This window comes from Littorina saxatilis, unplaced genomic scaffold (assembly GCF_037325665.1).
Source record: "Littorina saxatilis isolate snail1 unplaced genomic scaffold, US_GU_Lsax_2.0 scaffold_661, whole genome shotgun sequence".
NCBI lineage: Eukaryota > Metazoa > Mollusca > Gastropoda > Littorinimorpha > Littorinidae > Littorina > Littorina saxatilis.
In genome coordinates, this window is record NW_027127147.1 from 29494 (window position 1) to 37012 (window position 7519).

Below are 7519 nucleotides of genomic sequence, written 5' to 3' on the forward strand. Positions count from 1 at the left end.
CAGATTCACAACAGACAATTAATATAATTATTGAAAGGGTGAAAGAAGACAACCAGATACACAACAGACAATTAATATAACATATGAAAGGGTGAAAGAAGACAACCAGATTCACAACAGACAATTAATATAACATATGAAAGGGTGAAAGAAGACAACCAGATTCACAACAGACAATTAATATAATTATTGAAAGGGTGAAAGAAGACAACCAGATTCACAACAGACAATTAATATAATTATTGAAAGGGTGAAAGAAGACAACCAGATTCACAACAGACAATTAATATAACATATGAAAGGGTGAAAGAAGACAACCAGATACACAACAGACAATTAATATAACATATGAAAGGGTGAAAGAAGACAACCAGATTCACAACAGACAATTAATATAACATATGAAAGGGTGAAAGAAGACAACCAGATTCACAACAGACAATTAATATAATTATTGAAAGGGTGAAAGAAGACAACCAGATCCACAACAGACAATTATTAATATAACATATGAAAGGGTGAAAGAACTTAGAAGACGAACAAAATAATACACAACAGACAATTAATCTAATGAAAGGGTGAAAGAAGATGAACGGATACACGACAAACAATTATTATAACGAAAGGGTGAAATAAGACGAACAGATACACAACAGAAAATTAAAATAATAAAAAGGTAACGATGAACGAACGGATACACAACAGACAATTCATATAATGAAAGAGTAATAGTTGGACATTTAAGTTATCTACGCACGGTACTTGCATGGAATGTCTTTACGATTAGGAGGGGGGGGGGGGTCATACCAGAGAACGTTTAAATAAATCCTAAAAAAAACGCGAAAAACATACGCGTTTGACAAAGTCTTGCGGGTGGACAAAGAGATCTTCAACGACGTGAAATACAAAGTAAGGCGAGTCGAACTGAACTATACAGCCCGATTCGTTTAAACTGTGGTTCATTTCTAACCAATGATATTTACAGAGCCGCGACATTCGGTATGTAAGGAAGAAGCACAATAGGTTATAATAATTATGAAGGGGCGGATATTATTCTACAATGCATACTTTTCATACCAATAATGACAAACAATGTAAAATGATACATATGTAGAGGGTGGGAGACACAGAGAAAAAATAAAGAAAGAGAGGGGGGGGGGGGGACAGACAGACAGACAGACAGACAGAGGGGGGGGAGAGAGAGAAGAGAGAGAGAAAGGGAAAGGGGAGAGAGGGGGGGGGGGAGAGAGTGCATCCACTAAAGGTCAACTCAATGTTTCGAGATATAAAAATAAAAAAAACATTCACACAATCTCATCAAAAACGCTACTATTCAACATAAATCAACCAATAATTAAATATATATATATATATATATGATAAACACACAAATGAAAACCGCCCCTTCCTCCCCTCCTACCCGCCTCGTTGAAGCTTAATGAGCAGGTAACGAAGAAAGGGAGGGGCCAGGAAGGGGGAGATCCTCCCACTGTACCGTAAATCGATTTAACAGGTCGCAAACTAAGGGAGATCATCCCTTTTCTCTCCCTTTTCTTCCAGCGGATAATTCACTTCCACCGACGCTGCAGGAAGTAGTGTTTTGTATTCTGATCATTTTGCCAGAGAAATTGGGAATAAACAGGAAAATCTCTTGATTTTGATAATGAAATGCATCGTTGATAACTTTTTAATTTCTATTGGGGGTCAAATCTGTGAATTTGGGAAGAGGGAGATAATGGCGGAGATTGGAGTAAGGGTATTCTGGTATAGGGAAGGATTGGGTGCATGCATGCATACGGCGCGTGAACGTAGCTTGACTTAAAGATGCTGGTCCGCTCAAAGCACTGTTGAAGCAGCGGCTTATCTTTGTGTCGTATATAAGGATATAAACAGTTAAAACAATAATAAAACAATCCCACAGATGACATTTCCCGTGATCACGTTCTGGGGCTAAAGGCTGTGTGCGGTATGTCAAATTGGAATCAAATACCGTGTTTAAAATGTCCTTACTTATTCAAACACAATGTCTTGACGCTAACTACTCTCTCTCTCTCTCGCTCTACCTCCGTCTGTCTGCCTGCCTGTCTGACTTTCTGTCTGTTTATCTGTCCGTCTGTCTGTCTGTCTTTCTGTCTTTCTGTCTGTCTGTTTGTCTGTCTGTTTGTCTGTATGTCTGTATGTCTGTCTGTCTGTCTGTCTGTCTGTCTGTCTGTCTATCTGTTTTTCTGTCTGTCAGTTTTTCTGTCAGTCTGTCTGTCTGTCTGTCTGTCTGTCTATCTGTCTTTCTGTCTGTTAGTCTGTCAGTCTGTCTGTCTGTCTGTCTGTCTGTCTGCTCTTATGTCCGTCCGTCCACCTGTGTGTCTGTCCCTTGTCTTGGTCCGCCCGTCCGTTTGTCCGTCTTTCTATTAACGTGTCTGTCCAACCGACTGTTCTTGTGACTGAATGTCGTCGTCTCCTTCCTGTCTTTACCAGCCCACAAACCTGCTTGAAAGAAACTGCCGTCGATCACTTTGAGTCGTAAACAAAGCTTCTTCGTGTTAATGCTTGTTATTCTCTCACGTGCCAGGAGATTGGTTCCCGGCCCATAACTTTCACTTACTTTATTATATACATGTCGAATGCATGAGGAGCGCTTAGTTCCCCTTGTTTCTCAGATCGAACAAAAATGGTTGCTAAGATCAAACATGATCCAATCACAAATGCTGATGACGTCATAGAGTGTGAGAAGCAGAGAGTTTGATCACAAGAAACTGTGAAAGTTCAAACTTTTGTTGAGATAAAAAAAAAAAAAAAAGCTACCACCACAAAACATCAGAAAATCTCAAACCAATGCAATACACTGTGAAAGTTCAATCCAAGAAACTGTGAAAGTTCAAGCTTGTGTTCCTCAAGAAATCCAAACAGCTACAGCCACAAAATATCAGACAACCTCAAAGCAATCCAAACAGCTACAGCCACCAAATATCAGACAACCTCAAAGCAATCCAAACAGCTACAGCCACCAAATATCAGACAACCTCAAAGCAATCCAAACATAACTCGACGAACGACCGCAGTAGCGTCAATAAAAATGGCGAAGGAAGTCTCTATTGCGTCTTACAGAAAGCGGAAGTTGTTTTTCGTGCTGCCGTCCCCTTTGCTGCAAATAAATTCCAATCATCAAAAAGAACTGACAACGATGAAACGTGATCCGACATATTTTATGAAGTGAGATAGGGAGGAGGGGAGAGAAGCTTATTATGGGTGTTGGCAGTTCTTGTTGGTATTTGTCATTGGCCTTCTGGGTAAGAGAAGAGGGGGTGGGGTGGGGTGGGGAGGGGGGGGGCTGGTGAGGGGAGAAGGGCGCACAGGGTTGTGTTGTTCTCGTTTGAATTTTTCATTAGCTTTCTTGGATAGAGTGGATTCAATCTTGAAATGCGAGAGCACGCTTAGAATAAAATCGTGTTTGACAAGCAATTTGACACTCTAAAATCGATTCTTTGGGACACAACCAAATTGTCTGGACAAGTGTTTGTGAAACAAACATATGCTATAAACATGATATATAAGGATTAACAACGGTGGTCACAGGTGTTTTGTAAACTGTTATTTCTTGAAAAAAATCGTATGACTCTTAAAAAACGAGTCAGCCACTATAGCAACTTATCAACTATAAACTGCAATCAATATCGTAATCGTGGCGCTGATGACTAGTTCACGATTCACTTTAAAGTGTTTTAATATTCAAGGAGTTTACCAAATAAGGGTAATGTGGACAATGCTTTGTATACGTAATAACAAGCATTATTCTCCTCATATGCTTCTTTACCTCTGTAAACTTGTAGGGCTAGTTATTTTTCGATTAACACCCAGCAACCAAACAAATAACGAGCCAGCAACAGCCTGAATCCTCGATAGCGCATGGGTTAAGAAACTGTTCTGTGTCGGCACTACTTTTGCGACTGAAAAGTTCCGAACGCTCTAATGTACGAAATATACATCTCTGGAGCAAACAAAACGAACGTACCGTATTTAAACTAGCACCTACAGGCTTGAACACATGAATCTCTGTATAAAATCCATGAGTTCGGTTGTTTTTTGACTCGAAATCTAACAATCACCCGGCAAGCAAGTTTGTTTGTTTGTTTGTTTGCTTAACGCCCAGTCCACCACGAAGGGTGATATCAGGGCGGTGCTGCTTTGACATTTAACGTGCGCCACACACAAGATAGAAGTCGCAGCACAGGCTTCATGTCTCACCCAGTCACATTATTCTGACACCGGACCAACCAGTCCTAGCACTAACCCCATAATGCCAGACGCCAGGCGGAGCAGCCACTAGATTGCCAATTTTAAAGTCCTAGGTGTGACCCGGGCGGGGTTCGAACCCACGACCTCCCGCTCACTGGGCGGACGCCTTACCACTAGGCCACCGTGTTGCGGTGGCAAGCAAGTTCCAAGGCAAGTAACTCTCACACTGTGTCTAGCGACAAGAGTAGTTCCCCTTTCAAATTTCTGTGCATACAGTTTCTTCGACAAAAGACAACAATCCGACGGTCAGTTTTCAACAATATTTCATTTAATAAACAGATCACACGCAACCAAATGCACACATCCCATCAATTTTAAGAACATAAAGCGGTGTCATACACTATTTTGCCCCAGAAAACCAAACTTCATACAGTATTTAACGTTGGAACACGGTTGCAAAAGTTCGTCTGCTTAATCCTATTCGGCGAAAAAAAATTCCTTAGCGATACCAAAACATGAACCGAACACACAATATCTGCCTTTACCACCACAGCAGAATAACAACGTAACTGTGTAGTTGGTTTTAGTCCAAAACAGGGAAACTGACAAGAAGTGTTAACTGTACAACAGCACATTAATTAATCGCCTGCGCAGGTAGACTTATTGAGGGAATGGGTTGATCAAACTTTAGCACAAAAACTCCTCTTTTCTCTGATTAACTGAAGAAAGAAGGAATAAAGAGGTTACACACCTCGTCTCAGTAAATATTACAAATAATGGTAACGCTGAAGCTCGCATTTTTCATGATCTGCTAACTTCGACCATTATTTGTAATATTCACTGACACTCGGCATGTAACCTCTACTTATTTTGATAACAAAAAGAACAAGGAACCTAACAACAACAGACCAAGTACAAAATACAGAAAAATGATAGGCTCATTCAAACAACTAATGCACACAAGCGAAACTGATTTACATCTGCACATTAATCGTTCCCAATATACTCCCCAGCCCCGTTCCCATCTCAGTGCAGCAGCACCCCACATCTCTCTTTCTCTCTCTTTCTCTCTCTCTCTCTCTCTCTCTCTCTCTCTCTCTCTCTCCCCTCTCTCTCTCTCTCTCTCTCTCTCTCCCCTCTCTCTCTCTCTCTCTCTCCCTCTCTCTCTCTCTCTCCCCCCCTCACTCTCTCTCCCTCTCTCTCTCTCCCCCCTCTCTCTCTCTCTCTCTCTCCTCTCTCTCTCTCTCTCTCTCTCTCTCTCCTCCCCCTCTCTCTCTCTCTCTCTCTCTCCTCCCCCTCTCTCTCTCTCTCTCTCTCTCTCTCTCTCTCTCTCTCTCTCTCTCTCTCTCTCTCTCTCTCTCTCTCAGGCTCTCTCACACATACTGCCTTACTTTTGCTATACCGTAATTTTCCTTTTGTCAATGAACAATAACAAGTCTCCATTCTGCTTGTTACAAAACAACTGCTGTGACACTACTTTTTGCAAATTTACCGACACGCAAGCATACTTCGCGCAAGCTGTTTCAGTACGCAGATTTATATCAGGCGGCAAAAACAATAAAATGACAACATATGTACACACGTTCAGGGCTGCATGTCGCGCCTCTAAATCATGATTGCTTAATATATGTTTTATGTCTGTAAATACTGACAGGAAGAGAGACACCGTGAAATGATAAGTGGAACTTTGGGAGAATAAAACAAAGTGCCCTACAGAAATAACGTTAGCATGTGTTGTACGCATGTTATGTATACTCTCTACCTTTATCATTGCGCGTGTTTTAGTCGACTGGAGGGAGAGGCAAAGATTTGACACATGTCCAGCCTTGTAAAACTAAATATGCGATTTGCTTATGTTATAGTTTTCTGTCCATGACATCTGTCCTTGCTGACTTACCATGGACTCGTGAAACAGAAATCATATAAGTTCAGTTAAGATAATGAGACATTTGCATCGGGTATTATGTCCAAATACGCCTCATTATAATGCTGCGTCGCTCAAAAGAAATAACGGTTTTAGGCGTGACGAAAAAAAGAACAGGGCCGGAGTACGGTGTTAAATACAAGACTTATTGTACAACCATTTGGAAAATACATACATTCCCGGTGGCGACTCACATTGAACGAAATCGTTTTTCTCCTGTTTTGAACTTGCCAGTGTTACAGCGAAGAGCTGAGTACGTCCCGCACTTCGCTTTGTTTACATCACGTGGCACCCCAAACTAAGGACAAAATCGAAAAACAAAGAAACTGCCAACGTTCCAAAATTCAGAATCAAAAAACAAGAAAGGTAGGTTGTTGGAACGTTTGTTATTGACAAAACAAAACATTCACAAATATATCGACCCAACGGTTTTTTAAGTGCACAGACAAACAATAACGAAAACTTTTTTTCTGAATTTTTCGTCATATAATCATTCATTCGCTTGCGGCTTCGTGGCAAGCGGAAGAAAAAATCAGCCAGATAAGTTTTCGTTATTGTTTGTCTGTGCTGGTCGATATATTTGTGAATGTATTGTTTTGTCAATAACAAACGTTCCAACAACCTACCTTTCTTGTTTTTTTATTTTAACATACTGACTGCTTATGGACACGTTCTAAAAGTGATAGTCAATACACGTTTATTTGTTTGCTTTGTCTTTATTACTCATATCTTACATTTACCACTAAAACACCAAATTGTATACTTTATTTTGTAAGTGAATCGTTATCATACAAACGTTATCACGAGAGAAACAAAGGGAAAACACTCTCTCAGTCCATTATGCAAAGTTTCTCAGAGCGCGTCTGCTTCTCGACTGTTTTGCGCGAATTGTGTAATATCTATTTTTGCGGAAACCTTCCGAAGGAATGCAATCTCAGCGGCTTCCACCTGCAACATAATCGTTTTTATTTGGAATGTGACGTCCTGTTCTTCGTCAGGTCACGCCTATCTCGAAAACTAAGCGTCGCACAGAACCAGCGCCCTTCCATTATTAGTAGTGTTATTGATGCGCTGAATTTTCTAGGTTAAATAATTTGCCTATTTTGATGGGCCCGGGGGTACACATTTTGTGTTGAAAGCCTTTTGTGTAAAACAGAGCAATAATTCATGCTTCGCCATTGTTGCATCTGTGCTGGCCTATCAATGATTTAACCTTGGATTTTCCCCTTTCGTCTTCTCAAAGGAAACTAACGGTCATCAAAGGAGCGTTAACTTTGTTAAGACTTGCGCGGTCGGATGATTTTTCAGAGTGTGCTTATACCTATACCTTGGAAAATTAGCATGGTTGGGTCGCTGGCTGGTTGG

The 7519-nt window shown here is 40.8% G+C and overlaps 1 non-coding gene across 1 annotated transcript; it reads right to left on the reverse strand.

The window, feature by feature from the left end:
* Window positions 1-4346: 4346 nt before the first annotated feature.
* Window positions 4347-4418, reverse strand: Trnat-agu (transfer RNA threonine (anticodon AGU)). The gene has a single exon. It is a non-coding gene; the product is annotated as a tRNA-Thr (tRNA).
* Between the last annotated feature and the right edge of the window lie 3101 nt (window positions 4419-7519).